Source organism: Manis pentadactyla, chromosome 2 (assembly GCF_030020395.1).
Source record: "Manis pentadactyla isolate mManPen7 chromosome 2, mManPen7.hap1, whole genome shotgun sequence".
NCBI lineage: Eukaryota > Metazoa > Chordata > Mammalia > Pholidota > Manidae > Manis > Manis pentadactyla.
Window position 1 is genome coordinate 157,004,632 of NC_080020.1, and position 23,449 is coordinate 157,028,080.

Genomic DNA, 23,449 nt, shown 5'->3' on the forward strand with positions numbered 1-23,449 from the left:
CTGATGGGCACACCCCCGGTTGGAAGTTTATTTCTAATATTAAATTCCAGGACGTCCTCCCTTGGTTTTGCCCCATTACTCTGCTACCCTCTGCACCATGCTAAACATTTCTATTATCTCCTGGGCATCAGTAACCTTCACACATGTGAGAGTTAGCTTCCTTCCCCGCCACCACCAAGCTCCAGCCAGGCAGGCTCAACGTATTTAGTTCTTGGGAGCCTACGACCAGGGCGAGTTCTCAGTGACTTTCTGCCAGATGCTCCGGGCTCTCTGCCTCGCTCTTTCCTCCATGCAGGTGTTCCCAGCTGAATGTGTGTGGCCCACCTCTGAAGGAACTGATGATCAGGAAAAACTTATCAGATGAAGAGAAATATACTCTAGCCAGGTAGTTGAATCACAAAGTGCACCACAGAAATAGCCTGGAACAACGCTGACGTTGAAGGTGCTACTTTAGGCTCTGTACGGGGATGGCGGGCCATCTCTGATGGTAAGTCCACCAGAAGTACTGTCATCCATGATGCAGTTCTGAGTGGTGTTGGCATGGGCAATGGATGGGATTGAGCAAGGATTTTCTCCAGCAAGATATATTTTAGAAAGCAAAAAGCAAGCTGTTCTGCTGCCTATCCAGAAAGAAAAAACACCTCATGCTTTTGTTTCACTGAGATGCCTGTCTCACATATGAGGCATCTGGTGTCCCTCCATCAGGCAACTTCTTTAATTGGCTGCAGCCTCCATCTAGAATTATTAATGCTGACATTGGGCACAAACGTGTTGCAAGAAACCTTGCATTAATGTGGTGTTTGCTGTCAGGAAGTAGGTAAGTTGTTTACGACTAGGACAACGGTCTGAGTGGAATTAAATATAATCAGTGTTAATGCCACTGAGGCGGAATTGTTTTAAAATGTCAAATGAGAACTTATTTGAAGATGGGGCATACACACTGGAGTAAACATTGAAAGGCATACCATAGAAAAGGCTTGGACAATTATATTCCAAGGTCATAGGGTAGTTATTAAAATTTCTTTCATGAGGGTTTAGCTCCAGAGTTAATTTAAGCCACTTAAAAAATCACATGGATAATATTCACCTACATATTTCCCTTAGTAAAATAGTATACTTCAGAATAGTAGATGTACACTAAATATGAATTAAGGTTGTAAATGCATGGCTAGACCCTTTCAGATCCACAACTCTAAGAAGCAATTGTGTCTACAGGCTGAAAGAAGCCTGGTGCTGCCCACTGGAGAACCAGAGGGCTGCAAGCTGCCACCAGGGAGCCACTTTGGTTTCAAACATGATTTTCTGCAAAATAAAAGCCTCAGTGTTATGGCACTCTGAGGTCAAAGGGTGCAGTGGAATCAGCCTTTGGTCTGGGAGCCTTCCCCCATAGGCTCACCCATCTAACTCACAGAACCACCTAGATTAAAGGCTGCAGGATTAAAAATGTCCTTGCTGCAGGTCTTTATCACAAAGCTGATCTAATCAATGGCACGTTTACTCCAAAGCAATGACTGTTCCTGGGGAAGCAGGAAAGGGTCAGCAGAGAGCCCTGGTCTGGGCTCCTGCTGTCTGGGCTCCCGCCATCGCCCAGGGGCAGTACATGCTCCCTCCCACCTGACTCCCGTATCTGTGAAGCCAGAGGTCTGGACTTGATGTGATGTGGCTCTTGAGATTTTGTCCCCTTACACTGTCTATAATTCCTTACCAATCACATTTAGCATCTAACTTTATTACACAGTGATTCAAATGCCCTGTTTCCATTCTATGCATGTGTATCCTTTTTTTACTGTGCAAAATATACATAGCATAAACTTTAGCATTTTAACCATTCCTCAGCATGCAACTCAGTGGCATTAAGCACATTCACAATGTTGTGTGACCATCACCCCTGTCCATCTCCAGAACGTTTTCTTCCTCCCAAAATAGAAACTCTGTCCCTACTAAATAAAAACTCCCCATTGCCCCTGCCACAGCCCCTGATAGCCTCTATTCTACCTTTTGCCTTTGAATTTTACTACTCTAGGTGTCTCATATAAGTGGAATCATGATAATGTGTTCTTACATTCACAAACACCCTCAGTACCCTAAGGACTGAACAGGATTATACTTTGATACAGTGCCCCTTTTCTGTCCTGCTTATGCAAATTTTTACAAACACAGAGTAGCCCTTTCTGGGGCTGTCGGCATTAACAATTCCTTCACAGATTTGAGAAATGGAATTTGAGTTCAACCATCTAATTGTATATAAACCACATGCGCAGGGAGGGCAACAGGGACATACTGTTTCGGTTTGGTGAAAGACACACTTTTAAAACAGATATTTTAAAAGTCATTTCAGAAGTAAAATAAACCAGACTGCTATCTCCTACCTGCTGTGAGGACTCTAGGCACAAACTCTCTGTCACCACTGGGTAAAGTTTTTGCAAAACAACTTTTTTTTTGCTCATCGTGGATCCAGACATTAGCTGCCGGTGCTGGTGACCGTAAGCAGAAAATACCCACAGTGACTAATTCCCCTGAAGATGGGACGGGTGAGGTTGATTATTTAGTGTTTAAAAATCAAAAAAAAGAAACACAAAAAAGAGAGGGAGGGGAGAAGAAGATTCCTTTGTTGATAGAAAAGGATTTCTATTTATTTCTATTTATTTATTTTTAATTAAAATAAAATTTACCTTTAAAATTCATCTGCTAATGCCGAAACTTGTTGATAAAAACAGCATGAGTCATTGTTTTGTACCATAAGGAACTATATACATCTTGCTCATTTTCTTGACTTATATAGTACAAGAAGAGCTACAGCATTATAGGAAAATTAATTGCATAAACAAGCAAATATATAGTGAGTTTCATAGATAAGCTTATATAAAATAACAATTTAATAGGAAAGCAAAGGTGAACTACTAATGTCATGCAATATGGGTGAATAAGGAGACAAAAATCACTGACCCAGTCCATGAATTATTGATTCAAGGGCATTTCTTACTGTATCATAATGACAGCAAAACATGGGAGTGGCCATATGTGAAATACGATTCTACATCATATTTACCTTAGATCTGTAAAGTCCTGATGTTGTGCAAAAATTATTAAGGCTTGACAGAGAAAAATAAATAAGAGCCATATGTTGCATTTTAATTCAGAACTGGGCAAATGTCAGCTTGTCTTAATTTGTGGACCTTCTCCTGGTGTGGATACTCAATGCCCTTTTGATATTGAAAAGAAATTGAGATCAACTAACAGTATTTCTATCTTTTAAAAAGCCCTATATATAAGATACACAAGACATACAATCCATAAAAATATGTAAAATACAGAAAACATTTTATAATAACCCAGAAGATTCATTAATCAGCTTCCTAGGAAAAAGAAAAATCTAGAAAAGCAAACTTTTAATTCAGCAGATTTAATTGTAGGCTCTCTGAATTATCCAGGGGAGAAGTTAGAGAGAGCATTTATATATATTTAAAGAAGAAAATGGATCTTTTGGACCAACTAAACTCTAAAATTACACCACCTAGGTCCTCTGCTGTTTCTTTCTTTTGAACAAAATCCAATACTGCAACACAGATAATTTCATGTCACATCAAAGTTGTTGTCATTATGTTGAAATAAAATGTAAGCTCCTCTTACTTAAAAAAAAAAAATACCAACACTGACCTTAGTTGGCTATGTGCTGTTGAAGTGCAGAGGCAAGCAGAGGGATGCGCTGAGCAAGCAGGCTCTATGTCCAAGCCCGCTTGCTCCGTAGGGTTTTGAAATCCCCGAGTCACTAGCCCACACACTAAGCAAGGAGCGATCACTTAACAGAGAGAAAATAACTGTTTAAAATGAAAGCCTGCTCAACCTTGGTCTAATGGTGGTAAAATGACCTTCGGGAAAATTTCAAACTGAAACGGGTCAAATCCAAGCAGTTCGCAATCCCTTCTAAAACATAAAATGTCAAAAACCTGTGCTGATCAGCCTCCATGTGCTGGGGTTTTGAAATGACTAAAATAGCCTTTGCCATGGAAATCCCTGCAAATTTACAACATGGTTGCTGTGACCTAATGTTTGGTCATGTTTTTGCAAAAACCTCCTAACTCTGAAGTAACGATGGCAGAATCCGAGGGTGCTTGGCCTTCACAGGACTCTGGCATGGAGATTTTATCTCATACCCCCTTCTCCACCACCAAATACTGTGACTGAGCGGGGTGAGCGCGCTCCAAAAATACCGCTTGCCAGTGACTGCTAGTCACCTCACATTTGACTGTGAAAGCCACAGCAAGGGGGGTGGCGGGAAGGCCTCAGATGTCTCCAGGAGAAGGCAGGGCGGTTGTGTTCTCGAACCCCTGGCATCTGTGGGTGAGCAGATTATTTTCTAATGAGTAAGACTGAAATCAGTGAAAACACTCAGCATTAAAGAGAAAAATAACTTATCTGCTCTCTAACCACGGAGCTCAGCCACCTTAGCAGAAAACTTAACAATTCATGAAAACTGAGCCCAAACAGACAAAAGTAGCCTGTGGCTTCCTGCAGAATATTTAAACTGGACTTGACTTCAGGGGGTTAACCAGAGTATCTTCTCTTCACAGACATGGCAAGGGCCTGGTCTAGGAAGCGTCTAAACATTCCATTTACTGGACAGGGCTGACTTAGGTGGATTCTTGACTCAGGACAGAAAATAAAATGTTAAAAATAGTAACGAGTATGCCAAATATCTACATCCTCGACCCTGGAATGTGCCGGTATTAGTGGCCCAGCACAGAGCTCGCTGTCTTCAGGAACAATGCCTGCTGCAGTCCTCAAGGAAATGCGTGGTTAACCCCGGGAAAGTCAGTCTGCTTTCCAGCTCTGCCATAAAAGGGCCTTTAAACTCCAAGCTCAACATGGAAGCCTCTTCCCCTCTGGACCTTTTCTGCAGAACCTCCGTGAATGTTCACGAATTTACACATATCCCACTGCTTTCCAAAAGAGGGCTGAATGCAGAAAAGCCCCAGTGGAAGTCTAATTGGTGAAATCCTGTTAGGCCCAGGAGACTTACTTTTCTCCAGGTGCAGGGTAGCGGGGCAGAGATTTATTTACTTTTTTCCCATTTTTTGACTTTTGTAACAACAACTTTTAAATGGCATTGGTTGGAGCCAAGCCTGTGGAACAGGGGCCACACATGCAGCCTGAGCTTGCCTCCCTTTTACTCCTGCACAGCCTCAGACTCCTGGGACTGTACCACTACCTTTTTCTTCTAGTTTTTTAACATTGAACACCACTTAATAAATAAACACAAAACCCTAAAGACAGCAGGACAGGCCTAGGACAGGTCACTGTCTGGGGTGGTAAAGGCATGGGTCATGACCTGCTTGCCTGGGGCAGAGGCTGGGGGCTTAGGGGCAGCCCCGGGGGTGTGTTAAACTCGGGTGGTGGTGGAAAGGGCATTCCGCAGAGGGGTGGCTCTCTGTGACCTGTCTCCCTGGCAGGGACCTGGGTGCATGTGGGACCCACCTGGCCCCACTCCCTTGCTGGCACTATTTCCTTGGCCCTCCCATCCCACACCCCTGCACCCTGTCCTGCTGGCACCCACAGCTATGGGAAACCCGAGGAAGTAGCAAAATAGTGGAGGCAGAGGCCAGAGGGTCCAAATGCCAGGCCGAGTTCTGAGGCCCTCACACACAGGGGTGGGAGGCACGGCAGCTGTGAACCCCACAGGAGTAGTGCTGGAAGGAGGTGGCATTGCGCTGTGGCTGACTGGCAGCCACTCCTCAAAATGCACACCGCCCAGAGCTTCCGCCACGGAGCGTCCAGTTGCTCTGGAGGGCAGGATCTGTGGAGGGGAGGGTTACTTCTAGGGGTATCTGTTTTTGCCTATAAGCTTGTCATAGATCCAAAACTGAGTAGCTGTTGCCACACTTACTAAAGTCATTCTTTTTAAAAAGAGAAAACAAGGTTCAGATTTTAACAGCTTGTTCAAATGCCAGTGTTGTAGCTGGCTAACAATCCTGAAGATAAACAAAGGCACCCCTTTAGTTGCACATATCTATGAAAGTGTTTGCTCTGGGTTGTTTTACACACACACACACACACACACACACACACACACACACACACACACACACACACGCATGCAATGAACATTCAAGGGAAACAAAATATTCTTATGCACTCAGTATGAGGAGTAAAGAAAAAATATGTGTTCCATAGGAATGGCCTTACAGTCACCTCCTTAAAATTCTACAACTTGTTTCAGGACAAATAAAGAGGAAAGTGCTGGAATGTCCAAGCAGCCCCGCTCATCCTGGGGCTCAGGCCGCAGTGGGAGGTGAGCAGCTGCGCATCAAGCTCAGGCGCACCTGACAGCTTCATTTCTTCATTAACACCGCCACCTACAGGGACTGCTTTGAATAGGATGGCGTGGCCCACAGAGCCTTACAAGAAAAACAACATTCAGAACAATTGCACCACATTTTTTTCAACTTCCTGTTTATTAGTATTTTATCTAAGAGCAGAACAAAAGTCTGCATAAATGGGGGAAAAGAAAACAAGAGCATTCACTATAAAGTCTGACTCGCAACAAGCTCCAAACACCTTTTCAAATGCTATTTCGTTTTGATTCTTTTAATGGAAACCATTTCAGGTCTTTAAATGTCTCTGATGACAGAGGTCAAGATTAAATAAATGGCATCCATTCTCTTATAAAAATTACAAAGTATTAAAAACACTTTTTTAAGGGGCTTGTTTTCTGTACATCTGTATGGTAGTGTTCATTTCTACACAGAAAGGCCCACATTTTATCAGATTTTCTTAGCAGCTTGTAGGACTTTGCATTTTGCTAACGTTCCCCATGAATGCAATGAAAATACATTTATTTACTATTTCCTTTAGCCTTTGTTGTGAACCTTGGTGTGCTGGAGATGGGTGAGGGTGTGCACTGAAGGGCACCCACCGAGGTTCCAGGCTTAGAGGTTGGACAAAGGACTGAGACACCTGTATTTCTCTCCTTAAGAATAGGGCCCCTGCTGGGGTCATTCCGGCTGTTGCGAGGTCCTTGCTGAATCATCAGGGACCTCCATGGACGCTGTCTTTCTTCCTTTAACTGCCCACCATGCTGTCCCTCAGGCTCCTCCCCGGCCCACTTCTTGCACAAGGCCCAGGACCAATGAAATTGAGGAAACAGAAAAGGAATGGCCACAGAGCTTAAAACATTGGCCTTGATGGCCATATTTTGTCTTGAAAACTGCATGGAGTGTACAGCGCACCCTGGTGAAGAGCATCAGAGGCCCAGGCCCAAACTCATGGAACTGTAGGGGCCAAGGGCGGGCACCCCAGGATGTGCCACTGTGACATTGTGACAAGCAGATTATTTTGAGCAGAAAACCACCAAGGACCAAATGGGGAAGAAAGAAACTTTGACCTCCCCTTCCCCAACTTCACAGAAAGAATTCCCGTGGAGGATGTGTCCCGGGAGGAGGGAGGAGGGCCAGCACCGTGGGCAGCTATATTATAACGGAAGCCAGGGGCGGCCGCAGGGAGCGGTGTGGCCAAGTCTGCTAAAATTCCTCTGTGGCCCATTGTTTCTGTGGGGCCCATCAAGCATTTTGTTTATCAAACATTTACTCTTTCATATTCCTGTCATTTGCTTCTCTTTTCCTTTGATGTGTCAGACCTCTACCCCCTTCTCTTTGGTTGAGGGTGACATATATGCCTCATTCTCCATGACTGTCTTTGGAACCCACGTCTACGGCTCCCCCATATGTAATTAAGCTTTGGGGTTTTCCTCCTGTTAACCTGTCTCAGCTTACAGAACCTGGAGGCATAGAGGAATTTCCTCCTCCCCAACAAGACCCTTTTCTTTTACACCTCTTGTCCCAAACTCCAATGAGTCTCATTTATTTTGCATAGTTCTAATGTCCTGTTTTCCCTACTCAGGAGGGACACTTAAAATTTGGGGATTATCCACTCAGGGAATTAGCTAAGATTTTTTTTTTTCTGTGCCCTAGTAATCAAGAATTGTATTATTATTTATTCTTCATGTCTTGTCCTCCTGTGACATGAGCACATATGGCCTTGCCTAGGTATTCCTGATACCGAGTACCTTGTTCACACACAAATGCTGAGTAAATGAGAAGCCTCCAAGTGTATAAGGTAACAGGGAACATGGCTGCAGATAGGGAAGGCATCAATCAAAACTGAAATGTGAACTTAGCACTGGTCAAGACCAGTTTAATCAGAAACAGACTGCCAAGCTCTAACAGAACAAGTAAGTGTCTCTCTAAATGGCTGAAAGTGCCATGAGGGGCTGGAAACCAACCGAATAATCACAATAAACAATGGCGTTCACCAGCTAACACAGCAGCCATCACTTGCTTGCTGATTGCAATTATTGAGAACTCATTGGATATGCCCTGAACATGGAAGACAAAGAAATGCGGGGTTGGTTTGTTCTGCCAAGGGGCCTTAGCTGTCAGGCCCTCGTAGTGGTCAAATCTGGGAAAGGGGGCTCATTGGAGAGAACATCCCTGTGGCATTCTTGACTGGGAAATATAGGTGGCACTTTCTGTGAAGGGTGGGCTTGCTCCTCGGGCCTTAGAGTACACAAATTTTTCATCAGTATTAAAAAGTAGTTTTGAAGCAATTGACTGACTAAAAGACACATAGAGAAAGTCAGAAGGACAAAGTTCACAGAAACAAAATGTGGAGGCATCAAATAAGAAATCCTTCCCAAATACAAAAGACAGGTCTGCCGGTAAGGAAGGAGCTCTACACTTGGCACCAGAAGGGAGGTGGGAGAAACGACAAGGACAGATGGGCTGTCTGTCCTGCCACTGGTTTCCCACCTGGTATAGGAGTGGTGGACACAATGCTCGATTTGTGAGTCCCTCTTCCAACCTGAGTAAATGGCAGCACTTGTGCAGGGAGCACAGGGACAGAAGCTCTTTTCTGCTGGCTTTGGAAAGTCAGCGGACAGCCACCCGGAGGCCTTGAGCGCTGAGGCTATTTGAGAAGGAAGCGAGCACGTTAGAAAACCGAGCCAGGAGGAGAAGACAAAGAAGCTGACTGTCTCTGCTCATCTGTGCAAAGCTTATGCCAGCTTTATGCTGAGGTCATTTACTTCAAGTGGTGGTGAATTGTGGATTTTGTTTAAACCATGTTGAGTTGGGTGTTCTATCACATTTAACCAAAAGACTCTGAATTCAAGCAGAGATGCCTCTGCAATCACATACTCCCCACTCCTACAGGAGAGGGTTAACGGGGGTGGATCTTCCTCCATCAAGGATTCTGTTTTACTCTCTGGTCCGTCCCATATACCTGAAGACACAGCAACGGATACCAAGAGATGCAACAAAATCCAACAGAAAGCAGCTCTCTTAGTGCCTCTGTGCCTTGGCCTGGTGAGAGATCCCGCTCCCAGACATGTTACCCCAGGCTTCCCAGATGTCCACCTGAGACTCCTTTCCAATCATACAATGATTTCTAATTGGAATGGAAGTTAAGACATACAGAAAATAAGAGAAAGCCAGGTTAAGTGCTTTCTTGAAACAGAAAACTAAGTAATGACAAGGGACTACATGATATAATGAAACTTCCTATTTTCAACGGTATTTCTCATCCAGCTCTTTATAAAACCAATTCCCTCTACTCCAGGAATTTTCTTTGGGGCTCAGTATTCTTTACTGTGGAATCTGACCAAGTCAGAACAAATAATGCTGGAAGAGCTTGACACATAAAGCTCTTGAGTTTTATATTATAACAGACAATGCTTAGCCTTATTGGTTCTCACTGAGGTACAGAATAGCTCAGTATAACAAGCGCTTTTAAAAGACATTCGCATAGACTACACTTTGAAATAACAGAAATAGGAACCCAACTTTGATCAAAGTATACTTTTTAAAAAGGTTCTTATGCTATAAGCTTTGATTTGCTTCACTGAAAACAACCCTAATGATAAGAGCATCTGTTGAGGTTGACATTTGAGCTGCCCTGCCCTTCCATTCATTCATTACTGTGCAGGCTGCACACAAATAAACAGGGCCATGACATAGAGTTTAACATTCACCTAATGACCAGGGAAGGGACACCAACCAGCCTCTCACTGGCAGGGGCTGAAGAGCCAAAGACAGCTGGTGACACTGAGATGCCAGTGACCGCGTCACTCCAGGTTGCCCGTCAGGCTTGGAGACTGCCCCCACCGCTAGCCCTGGGCCTCACCCAGCATGGCGTCTTTGATCCATGAATGGATTCTGATCATGAACGCACCCATTCAGCCTGTCTTCACATCCCAGAGAGATATCCGGGGAGCTGCACGCCCCCGCCCCCCGCCCCCAGGGAAAAGCCTCTATCCAGCCCTGGGTACACTGGATGTCCCTAAAATCTCTCACCTGCCCCTTGGAACTCCGGGGGTGTGATTTCAGAATTCCTTAGAAACCAGCTTGTTCACCCTCATTTTACAGGTTGGGGAGCTGGTCTCTGCCTAACTCAGTCAGAGCCTTCGTGGATTATATCTAGGTAAAATTCCAACTTTCTGGTCTGCTAGAGGTCCTCGTCTACCCTTTGGTAGAGAATGCTGACCTACAGGGAAGGAAAGAGCCCCCTCATCCCACCGGCGCCCACCACTTGCCCGCTAGCTCCTGTTAGGCCTTCTGTGGTTCCTGCTCCTGGTTCCTCACACCAGCTCAGAGCTCCAGAGCCCTGCCATACAGTCTTCCTACAATGTTCCTTTGGCCGTGGATTCCCCTGCCCCAGAGCACCCCACTGCCTCCATACTGAATGTAAATTCTCTGCCCAAGGTGAGAAAGGCCTCTATGGTTAGCGTCCATCCTAGCTAAGCAATATTTCTTCCTTCCATGCACTTTTAGCCATGGTTTCATTCAACAAAACCGAATCAGGCATTTGCATTCATTTGCTGGAGCTGCTGTAACAAAGTACCACACCCTGGGGGCTTTAACGACAGAAATTTGTTCTCTCACAGTTCTGGAGTCTGGAAGTCTGAGATCAAGACTGGGCCCATTGCGTTTCTCATGAGGCCCCTCTTCCTGGCTTGTAGATGGCTGCCTTCTCCCTGTGTCCTCACAGGGCCTTCCCTCTATGTGCATCTGTGTCCTGATCTCATCTCATAAGGACAGCAGCCGTGCCAGATTAGCGCCCACCTGAATGACCTCATTTTAACTTAACCCCCTCTTTAAAGGCCCTATCTCCAAACAAATTCTGAGGTCCTGGGGGTTAGGACTTCAACACAGGGATGTGAGTGGGACAATTCAGCCCATAAAAAGCGCCCATAAAATACCATGTGGTGGGGGAGGGAGGAGAGGAAAGGACAGGGAAAGAGACAAAGATGGCCCCTGCTCTCAGGTGGATAAAGTCCCCGTGCTCAGTCAGGACGGCTGACTTTCTCCTGGTCACACCAGTACTGGCTCCTACCTCCCTCTGGCAGCCTCTGATGCCATCTCCACTCTCCACTGACTGCCCCTCACGCTCATCCATGTCTTTCCTTTCCATGGAGCCCCCGAGTCCCTTATTCTCCCCCATTTCCCTCTCAGGATCCCCCTGCTCTGAGCACCTGCTCCCACTGCCTCATACTGTCCTGCCTGAACTGCCTCATGAGCTGCCCAGCGGAATTAGCGCGGGGCTGGCACCGGGCACCAATAGGCACTCAGTTCTGCCCACATACCATGCTCCTCTCCTCTTCTACCTCCTCACTTTTAGGAGTCTGGGAAGGGAGGGAGGGGCATCTGGCTTCCACACCTCTTTGCAGCTTTCCGTGGGTCCCACCGAAGTCAGAGCCTTCCCAGAGTTTGTTTCATGACTTGATGGGACGCTTTCTAGTATCTGTAAGTGAAATCCCCAACTAGCATATCTGGATGAAATTATTCTTTTTCTTGTTATATTTTTACTTATTTTATGCCCTGAATTGTGTGCATGAGAAGCAATGTCTTCCTATGTGGGATGGAGCGCCATCCTCACAGATGTTAGCCACCTCACCGTAAGAGAGGGAAGAAGTGAGAGCTAAGAAAACGAAAAATACCAGAGGCCTTTAAAACATGATGTCTCTCGGGAAAGATTCCTCAAGGGAGGAACAACCTAAGACAGGCACAGTCGCAGGGGGGCCATCAGGTGAGAAATTGGGGATCAACAGAGGTGAGGCTTAGAACCTCACCCCCCTGTTTTCAGAGAAATCTTCTGCATCCGTGGATGTTTTGTTGCCCTTGTCTAGCTTGGATTAACACATAGTCTACAGGCACACACCTGATCATCTGCATTTGCCCTCTTACAGCACTAAATTATGTTCTACCTTTATCTTGCATCTACCTACCACTTCAGCATTTTATTTAAAATAATAATAATAAGGGAGAAATGTGGGATTCACATATAAATCAAGTATAAAAATCAAACGAATAATCATATCTGACTTGATTGTTTATAGTTCATGATGCGTGATCAAAACCGAAAGTTTCTGTGATATGACTGTTCACTATGTAAGAACTTATTCACTATGTAAGAACTTGTTCACCATGTAAGAACTTGTTCTTTATGCTTCAGAAGATTGGAGACTGTTGAGAATTAGGCTTGGGGTTGATTAATGATTATGCATTGAGTCCCCTATACAGAATTTTATTATTGTTAACAACCATTTGATCAATAAATATGAGAGATGCCCTCTCAAAAAACAAAACAAAAAAACAAAACATGATGTCTCTTTAGGTATGCACAAATGGCCCTGTTGCACACTTCCACTGCCATTATCAGAAAAAGCCACCATGTGTATTTACCCAAATGTGCTCCCACTTTTCCTGCCTGAGTGGAACATCAAGGTCTCTTTGATGCCCTGGACGCTGTCAACAGAACTCGTCTCTGGGCTCCCAGTGTGCCTCGTTCCTAGTGCGGCATAGTGACATGACAGTCAGGAGCACACAGTCTGGGTATGCAAACCCAACTCTCTGGTTTCAAATCCAGGCCCCACCACCTCCCTGCTGTGTGCCCTTGGACAAGTTACTTAACCTCTCTGTGCATCATTTTCCTCATCTGTGAACTAGGGACCACAATAGAAACCCCTCTCTTGAATTGTGTGAGGATCAAACAAAATCAGTCAGATGATGAGCCTGGTCCAGAGCCTGGCACACAATTGGCCCTTGAGAAACCTAAATACTGATATCACCGATCGTTCACCACTGTCAGCCCTTCCAAACTGGGAACCTCCCAAGGATAAGGGCATAGTCTTTAGGGATAACAAGGTCCTGGGATCAATCATCCGAGTAATGTTTGCAAAGACACATGTAATGAGCCATTCTAGTTTTTAAACTGGTTTTTCCTCCTTTTTCCAAAATGTAACAAGAAAAGTAACACAGATCAGTGAAAAATTCTAAGTTAACTAAGTAAAGCTCCCTGCTCTTAACCTTTTGGTCTCATTCCCAGGTTTTCAGGGCAAACACCCCTCAAGCGCCTACCAGAACTGCACATGTGTAAACTGTCTCCTTTCTGACGTGCCATAAGATAAATTCTTTTAAATAAGAAATCGATGGTAATCAGCTATACCTGTTATGGAAGGATGAAAAGTTGTACCATAATATTCCCTCCAAGGCCACAGGCACAGCGACGGACTTCAGGACTGCAAATTGCTGGAGCCCCTCTCCAGGTGGTGTCCGCCCCTCCTCCCAGGCTCCACGCCCAGCTCCAAAGCCACCTCAGGGCTTTGAGGTTCATCTCCTGGGCCTGAGCCACCACACCCCACAAGCATTATGGAAGGAGCTATGTTTTTAGTATTTGGTGATTTAAAAAATTAATATGAACTTAGCGATCCATATAAAAGAATTTATATAATTGGTATTAAAAAGGCATGCTATACCATAAACTGGATCAGAGCCGTTAGTTATTCAGGTATTTACCTGGCTGACGTGCAGGTAGATTTCAGCGGACCTGAGAATATCTGGGGTCCGAGGAACTCTTGAGAGGGGACAAGCCCTCCCCAACCTTTCCCCGCTTCTACCAGCAAGGATGAGGGCAAAGCCCTGGCTAAAGACAGAGCAAAAAGAAACATGGCTACGAATGGATTCTGCTCTCATAACTCTGTGAGGGGTGTTTATATGTTCCAGGGAAGATTCTGGTACTTGGGCGAATCATCCCAAACATTCTGATATCATCTGCCCCCAAATCACCGGGCCACTGAGAGACGTTAGCTAGCCAAACAGGACTGAGACTGTGAGATCTGTAACTGTCAAATGACAACTGCCCAAAAACGCCTCCCAGTACTTCAGGCATACAGACGAGTGGGTGAAAGGTGTGGTCCACGAGCTCCCTTTATGATCCCCGAGGTTCTGAGTCCTTCCCCAGGCCCCAGAGGGCCAGGACCCCCGGGAGTCGAGCTCTGGAACTCAGGCACACTCAGAAACGACTCTCAGGGAAAGACAGAAAGCAGCAGCACCTCTTTAAAATGATTTATCCCCATTTCCAAGACTTGCCCTGTCCCACAAGGGGAGATCCCACTGAGACAGGCCCCCGCCTCCAGCAGGACAAGGGCACTGTGTGTGCTTCTTTGGCCACAGGCTGAGACCAGGTCCGCCGCGGCCGGCCTGCACCCCAAGGGTCCATCCTGGCCCCGCACTTGGTGCCAGGCCCCCCTGCCTGGCCAGCCCCCTGCCTCCGCGCCGCCAGAGGACACCTGTGCCGGTGGGGGCGTCACAGCTACAGCGCTGACGCTGGACGCCAGGCCCCGCCCATGCTTGGGTTGGTTTTCGGTAGGCAGCAAACACCATTATGCAAATTATTTGCCGGGTCCACACTCCACCTCCATGCGGTCTTACATATTCATTCTTCACTCTGAAGTTAAGTACACTGGAGGCCCGCTAAGTATTTGCAGCCTATTTACTTTAACATGCCCAGGTGGTATTTGAAACAAGATTCTTCTTTCAGAAGGGCAGTCGTGAATATAAAGTAGTGTCAGGGGGGAAGCCCCGGAGGCTAACACCAAACTTCCAACATAAATGGAGCGTTGAGCCGTGCACGTGCCAGGAATTATACAAAAGGAACGAGACACCGGGGGTGTTCTGACTCCTTCACACCAGTCCAAAGGGAGGCAGGCCCCACAGGGAGCCCACAGAGCCTTGGCCCTGAGGGTCGGCTCTACACATTTCTAGAATCCTCAGGTCTCATGGGGCTTAAGAAAACAAATGTCTGATTCACATTTGAGTGACGTTCTTAAAATCGGGAAGTGCAGTCATTTTCACCTGCCTTATGTGTGATTCATTTGCTGTTCAACTCAAGTAATCAGAGGTAACATCCCCTCACACAAAAAATTCCCAAACAGAAACTGTTAGTAAAGTTTGGAGGGGTAAGAGGCACCACAAAGCCATGCTTTCCTTTATTCTTACATTAGATGAATTATTTTGGGGTGTTTTAATATGAATTTGGTGCCAGAATAATTCTTTGAAGCTGCAATCATTATAATTTCATTTCTAACAATCACAGAATCTTGGTGGATGATGGTGAATGTTTTTCTAAAGGATGTCAAGGGTCTCTAAAGCAGGAGACATTCGCAGGACAGTCATTTCTATTTCCCTCAAAGACATTTCTTCCTGGGTGCCACTTACACTCGGTTTCATTTTCAAGGTGCATCTGTAGGGTTCGTGTAAAGCTCAGCTGCACCGCGGTGACTGATGACTCTGTAAATGATCATGGGTGCGAAGAAAATCTAGTTCATTTATAAGAAGCTCTTAAAATAATTATAAACCCAACTGCAGGTGGGAAACTTCTGTAAGACCAAAATTACCAAAGCACATATGCCTCTTGGAAAGCCCCAAGGAGTAAGCAGTCCTCTCGTGACTTGTCACTCCACTGATGTGCTCCTGCCTGCACAGTAAGGCCAACCAAATGCAAGGCAGACAAAGCCCACACTTCCATGCCAGGGATTCTGAGCAACCTCAGAGACTGTTTTTGCCTCCGAGAAAGGCCATGGGCACCAGGCCAGGTTGAGAAACCTACACTGTACAGTGGAAGGAACCCTGGGCTGTCCACCGATTCCCTGCCAGGCACTGGCCTGGGCACTGAGCCCATGTGAGGCACAGAACCAGGAGACGGGTCCTGTCTCCATTTTGGCTGGCAAAACCCAGACTTTAGAGAGGTGAAGGTGCTGGCCCCAGGTTCAGAAAAAGGTAGAACACAAGGTGTTTGTTTTGACCACTGTGCACTATTACATCCATGGGGAGCAAAACTACCAGATGTACAAATCCTGCCCCCCACCCCAATCTGAATGCCGCTTACTCAAGAATGGACCCTTCCCCTGCCATGCACAGGCGGCCTCATGGTTGTCTAGCCCTTCCTGGTCTGTGGGTCCCATCTGGTTATTTCTGGGGTGTGGGATTAGGGATTGCATTGTTTCACACATCAAAACTATGATGTCTGGGGGGGCAGGTGTCCTGGCCTGTGGTAACCCCTTCCCTCTGTTACCCCTGGATGGGATCTGAGGAGCTGGGTTTCCTTCCCACTCTGCAGGAGATTCTTCTCCTCCCCCTCCCCTTCCTTCCTTCTGAGGAGCTCGGAGATGGCCCAGCTGTGGGTTGATGCAGGGAAGGGAGAAGGGTCCCCTACTTCCCCCATGGGGACATAGTGGGCTTTCAATAGCTTGCATGAAATGCTGCATACTTGTGTTCAACATTGTGGGACTGACTGTCAGCTCTCCTAGTGTCAGAGTCCCCTCAAGGGAGGGTGAATGAGCTTTCACTGGGTGCCTGGAAGACCTGCCCCGGGACCTGCCTTCTGTGAGTAAGTGGTCCAAACAGCTTACCCGAGAGCCTGGCCAACAACTGCCCTCGAGTTGGGAAACAGCTTTATCAAGACTCACATGTACCCATCTGGTTAGGGTAACCTGGGGCCGAGGCTTGAAACCACCCAACAGCTCAGGTATAATTATGAAATGACTCATTCTTTTAGACATGACTGCTACTGATCTGACAGAGAAAGACTGAGACCCATCAAACAGGTGGGGCTTCATTCTTCATGACAGGAAAGCTATTTCAGTACCTAACACCAATGAGTTCCAGAAAATATCTAACCATTTAAAACATAAAAAATTGAGTTATATAAAATGCCCCTCCTCATCCTCTCCAAGGAAGGTATATTCTGAAGGAGTCAAGGGTGACCATTGGTAGGTTTTAAGGGTGGGGAAGAGAACAACGTTGTAGCAAATCAAAAAGGCTCAGGGACCAGCTGCCTAAGGGAAAGGAGAGGGGCCCAGAGGGCAGTATCCTGAGTCGGGGTGAAGGAGACATGAGAGAGGGAGGGTGAATTAGAGAGGAGCCGAAGAGAGGCGAGCTGGGAGGGGTGCTAAGAGATGAGGCTGCCTGGGCAGGAGGGAGACACCACAGGAGAGAAGTGGCCAGGGGGAGTTCTCACAGAGGCTCTGCCCGGCTGTGACGTTACCTCCTTCCCTAGCAAGGCAGGAAAATGTAGCAAATGTGCCATGCATCCCAGGATACTCTGGGGGCTTTGAATGCAGCTGGAGGTCAAGCCTTGGACTAGGCATGTGGCGCTAGTTTCTCGGGCCATTTTCCAATTACAGTCAATCTGAATACATTAAGCAATTGAACCCCTTGCCCCCAAATCCTATTTTTCACAGGAAGTTAAACTGGGACATTTAAAATTTTTCCCCTTAATACACATGCCAAAATTGACTGAGATGTACACTAAGATCTGTGCGTTTTATTGTACATCCTTCAATAATAAAGAAAAGAAAGAAAAAATGAGTAAAATAAAAATTTTCTCAAATGAGTCATTGAGAATTTAAATCTATTTGTATACATGTGTACATTTCTATGCATTTATGTAAATATATTCATATAAATAAATGTTTTTATATACTATAGATCCAGTGATATTATTGACTACATGACTGTAGATATTCAAGACTAAGAAGTATATCAGTCAGGACAGGCTAGCCTATGCTTTGGTAATGAACACTGCCTCCCATATCTCATTTCTACCAACAAAAATTTATTTCTCAATTACATTGCATATCCAACACTCATTGCTGTCGCCAGAGCAAGTCTCATGGCCACTTGTAACTTCCAAATGGCTGGGCAAGGGCAGTTTTACCATGTGTGTTCAGGAGAAGAAGGGACTATCTGTGAAGAACACTATGACTGCCACAGGGATGATGGAGTGGAGAAAGGCAAAGAACAGCTCAGAAGGCCTGAGCAGGATTCATCTACTGAGACTAGGAACAACCTTTCCTCAGCCTGGCAAGCTGCTATTGAGCTGCCTCTCCTTATTTAATCCACACACCCCTCCATGAGGTTCCTTCACAGATGGAAAAATGGGGGCCTAAGAAGACTGAAAAGTTTGCCTAACATCACACTGCAACCAAGTGGCAGATTTGAGAGTAAGCCCCCAGGGCTCCCTGCCTCAGACCTGGGCTTGTGACTACGTAGCTGAGTGCTTTTAGACGGAAGAAGCAGAGGGCTCTGCAGAGTCAGAGGTGCTCCTGGGGCTTCAGGAAGGCAGCCTCCAAAAAGGAGTGGCCATGCAGACTGAGTCCTGAGGGCAAGAGCAGCTCAAGAGGGCTGGGAGGGTCCTAAATGTGCAGCTCGCCTCTACAATGGAATGCAGTGCTTACAAGCAGGAAGAGCAGGGCACATGTGGAGACTGTCGCAGCCACGCAGAGTAGCTGAAATGGAAAGGGCATGAATGAAATATGGAAAGATGATGCATAATGAAGCCAGACCTCTGCACATAGTAGGTGATCAATTTGTGTCCTTAAATGGAAATCAACAGGGCCTGGAGAAGCACTCTCAGGAAGGACAAATCTGACTACAGAGAAATAGGAGCTTGGAGCAGGAGAGAAAGCAAAACTTCTTCACTTCTATTTTATCTATTTTTTCAGGTAAAGTAATGTTAATACTGGACAGAGGACTGTAGTAGTCAGCATTTACCAAAGAAATAGAACCAAGTGGATATGTAGAGACAGAGAGAAAAAAAAGAGAGAGACAGAAAAAGAGGTTTATTTTAAGGAAGTGACTTATGTGGTTGTAGGGGCTGAGCAAGGCGAAAGCCTTCCGAGTAGAGCAGCAGGCTAGAGACCCAGGAAAGAGTTGCTGTTTGAGTTTGAAGGTAGTCTGTGGGCAGAATTCACTCTTTTTCAGGGACCTCAGTCATTCTCTATTCAGGCCTTCAACTGGTTAGATGAGGCCCACCCTCAGTACAGAGGGCAATCTGCTTTACTCAGTGTCTATGGATTTTAATTTTTACCTCATCTGAAAAATAACTACAGAAACATCCAGAATAATGTTTGGCCAAATATTTGGGCACCATGGCCCAGCCAGGTTGACACATAAAATGTACCATCGCAAGTACCATAGAAGGCATGTGAGGCAACTGAGAGCCTGGATGGGGGTAGAAAAGGTAAAGTCCTCCCAGATGGTAAGCTGGGTCCTAGCTCATGCCTCAGCGACCTGCAGCCTAGCAGCCAGCAGATGAGCTCTGACAGCCACCACATGAGCTGCTCCAGCGTCCATGTGACACGGTCAGTGCTGGGGGCCAAAAGCAGCAAGAAGGTGACTCCATGAACTCTGAACCTTATGTTTACCCTTGACAAGATTCGAAAATGCAAAAATAATGCTTTAGAAGACCTTAGAAAAGGCAGTGGCAAGTTCCCAGAGCCAGCCAGGTTAGCGAGACCAGGGCATATTCAGCTGACTTCATTGTCCTGTGCAGGGGCTTGAGATTGGGAAATCAAGGAAATACGGTGAGTAGCCAACTAAACTTTAGCAAGGCACCCAGCAAGGAAATCCTCAGGGCCAAGATGGAGAAATATGTTCAGTAATAAGTTTAGTAATTTCACAGTTGGTTGACTGACTCAAGAACTCTCACTGGGGTCACCTGGAAGTTCATCTCCCTCCGGTCATGGCTCCAGTCCTCCATCCTAGGCCCTGTCTCATCCACCCTTTCCAGTGGCTTAACAATATAGTCAGAGTGTCTGTGTGTGTGTGTGTCAGATCTACTGATGACCTGTCCCCTTACTGACTCACAAACAGAATACCAGAAGACTTTGATGGAATAGGATAATGGCTCAACTATTCCCAAATACAGTTTAGTCAAGACGGTATTAGGTTATGTACGTTTGGATGCAAAAAACCCTAAAGCCATAAGTTTAGCATACAGGAGGTTTGTCTTTTATAGCAGAAATTCAAGAGAAAAAAAAATCTGACAGAATTTCATTAATAATACATACCACACTAACAAAGTGTTATGGGGCCCCCAGCTAAGCAAAAGTCTCCAGGGTGCCTACTAGGGTCGTTTAAGGTGGGAGGTGGCAGCCTGTTCTGCTCTGGGCTGCTCAGACCTCACCTGAATCATCTTCTTTCATTCTAAGAACCAGTTGCAGAAGGATGAAAGCACCTGAGAACATTCAGGGGAGAATGACCAGACAGGGAGGGGATTGGTTTGTTAGGTGTGAAGCAGTCAAAGAAACTCTGGGCCTGGGAATGTTTTAGAGGGACATTAAGAACAGATGGTTTGGACTGTTCTGTATCAAGGGGCAGAAGTGGATCAGAAGTTGAAAATTTTCCAGTATAAGCAGGCTGGTTCAATGAAACCCAGAATATTCCAGCCATTAGAAGGTGGCTGGGCATCTGGTCATTGGAGGGGACATCACAGAGTAGAGTGAAGATGTATAGAGCGGTTGTACATGATAGCCATAGGGTCCTCTCTAACCTTGGAGGTGAGTCTAGAAAGGAATAATAGCTTTGCGAAATGCCATAGCAAGTGCAAAAAAATAACAGTGCAAATAATGACTTGGCTGACCTATTCCATGCTCTACTCAGTACCAAACTGTTAAGAGTTTTATATTTACTATTGACAGCAGCCTCTGAAATAGGTGTTATCATTTGCCTCCATCTCACAGACAAGGATGTTGAGGTTTAGGGATGCAAATTGAATTATCCTAACTTACATGACTACTAAGTGGGAGGCTAGAAATTCAAACCCTGGCCTGTGGGACTCCAGTGATAAAAGAACCAACAACTCACAACAGAGTGGCCAACAGACTATATAAAGACAGCAGAAGAAAACGACTAGGGGAGAGACCTAAGTCATTCATTCAGTATTCCTTATCTCTACCTGCTCCTCACCTTAGTTAATTCTCATGTGACTAGGACATGTGGGAGAAAGTAATGCCCCAAATTCCAAAGTAAAATAAACAAAACCACAATGCATGGCAAACTTCAGGCCAAAAGCACCACCCAAGATAGCTGATCATGTACCATTTGAACCTGAAAGGTGCATGGGAAAGACATAGACGGTGGGCCAGATGGAAGCCTTCCTGTGAGGCCGACAGAGCTGTGTGGAGAGCAGCAAGTTCTAGTCTGTGGGAATGAAGTTTTGTCTAGAGAATGCTAGGTCTTGGTGAGGGAAGCTGAAGCTGGTCAAGGACCTAGCTGACCTTGAGCGCTGCCAGAGGGACCAAACAGATCAAGCCATTAGGCAGGCAATGTGGCCCCTTATCATGGGAATACAGGGTCCTGCTCAGAAAACTAGGAGCCCCTGTGCTCCCACAAACATGAAAATCATATCCCACCTACTTACAGTTGGCCACAGATCAAAATTTGTAGAGGTGAAATTATACTGTTTGAAACCATAAAGAGATCTGAGACTGGCTAGCAGAGCACGGAAGCCAAGTGTGGATAAAATGAGCGTTCCTGTGGCCAGGATTATTACCTGGTGGTTGACTAGCTCTCTGCACACCTGTGGGCAAGACATGGCTGTTGACTCTATAAAAAGAGCTCCTCCCAGTGCTCTGGGCGTGACATGGTGGCAGGGCTGCAAGGCTGCAGGGGAGGAGAGCAGAGCAGAGGCTGGAGTGGTGGCAGCGCCGAGGACAGAGGCCCAGAGGACGGCTGTGTGGGACAACTGTGCAGAGAGGCCCGGAGGACGGCTGTGTGGGACGACTGTGCAGAGAGACCCAGAGGACGGCTGTGCGGGCAGAGGGGCCCAGAGGCAGAGACTGGCTTGCTGCCTGCAGACTTGCTCTGAGTGAATGGGATTCTAGTGACTGACTTGCCACCTGGAAACAAAGTTGGGTATAACCCTTTCACCCCAAGGAACACTCTGCTCTCAATTTTCTTTGGTCACATTGAATCCATAGTGAACTTGCCCAGGGCTGAAACCCATTGGCAAAACACCAAGCAACGAAAAACGCAAAGGTGAACTTAATTTGTCTTTATAATCGACCATGATGATATTAATTGGCCAAACACTTCACCTAGTCACTTGCTGTATAATTCATCCTTGGTGAGATAAATATACAGAAGTGAATCTTTTAAATGCATTACTAAAAATGAATTGTTATGAGCTGAACTGTGTTCCCCTAAAATTTATATGTTGCGATCCTAACCCCTGGTATCTCAGAATGGGACTGTTTGGAGATAGGGCCTTTAACGAGGTAATTAAGGCAAAATGAGGTCATACAGGTGGGCCCTAATCCAAAAGGACTGTCTTTCTAGAAGAGACTGCAATCCAGACATGACATGCACAGAGGAAAGACTGAGGACACAGGGAGAAGGTGGCATTTGCAAGCCCAGGGCAGAGGCCTGGGAAGAGACCTAACCCACCAGCACCTTGATCTCGGACTTCCAGCCTCCAGAACTGTGAGCAAACAAACCTGTGGTGTAGAAGCCATGCTTCAGTCTGTGGTATTTTGTTACAGCAGCCATAGCAAACTAATACACATTTCAGAACCACATGGTTTTCAACATGGTTACAGTTGCAAGGTATCCAGGTTGTCTATCTTGCGGGCCATCAGACGCAATGGAGGCAGCCACAGGCTGCAAGCCCTCTGAGCACTCTCAGCCCACATGATCTCAGCCATCATGCGAACTGTGATTTCACAGAACATAGTAGTGTCCTTCCGGGGAGTCCTACCTAATAAGCACAGAGCCAAGATTTCAACATCGACGGCACAGAAACACACAGACACACCCCCCCACAGAGCTAGCTGGGCAGAGATGTGGAGAGAGACAATTGAATGCACATGGAGCGCTGTGGCAGGTCTATGATGGTGGACAAACATCTGCAGAGTCACCAAAAGACAGACCCCAGGTGGGTAATTCCAAGTCATATTAATGCTGTAATATGTGATCAATAAAGAATATTCCAAATGACCTCCCTCTTTAAAACAAGGGAATTTTCTTGCCATGTGGACCTAACAGGAGGTCCTGTTCATGGAACTGCCTGTCTGGAATCTCACAGGTCATCAAGTTGAGGTTGTTAATAAAGGACTGTGTAGATAATTCACATAAGCCCTGTGATTGGGACGTCACAGGTTTTGCCTCCTAAGGTTTAATTTCAAGCTCTTCTTTTAGAAAAGTTTTCAGGCCCACAGTGCGTTTAATGGATGCTTAATAGAGTGACAAATTCCAAGTGAGAGATTTTAGAAACTGGCAGGTGAAGGGAGCCAGCTGCACCGACGAGGATTCATTTCACCGCGGCCTCTGAGAATAAC

General features: G+C 46.0%; 1 long non-coding RNA gene across 4 annotated transcripts in view; it reads right to left on the reverse strand.

Moving 5' to 3' along the window:
• The window catches only part of LOC118922794 (uncharacterized), a 164,457-nt gene that overhangs the window by 120,282 nt on the left and 20,726 nt on the right, over positions 1–23,449 (reverse strand). The gene's annotated exons all lie outside the window — the stretch shown is intronic.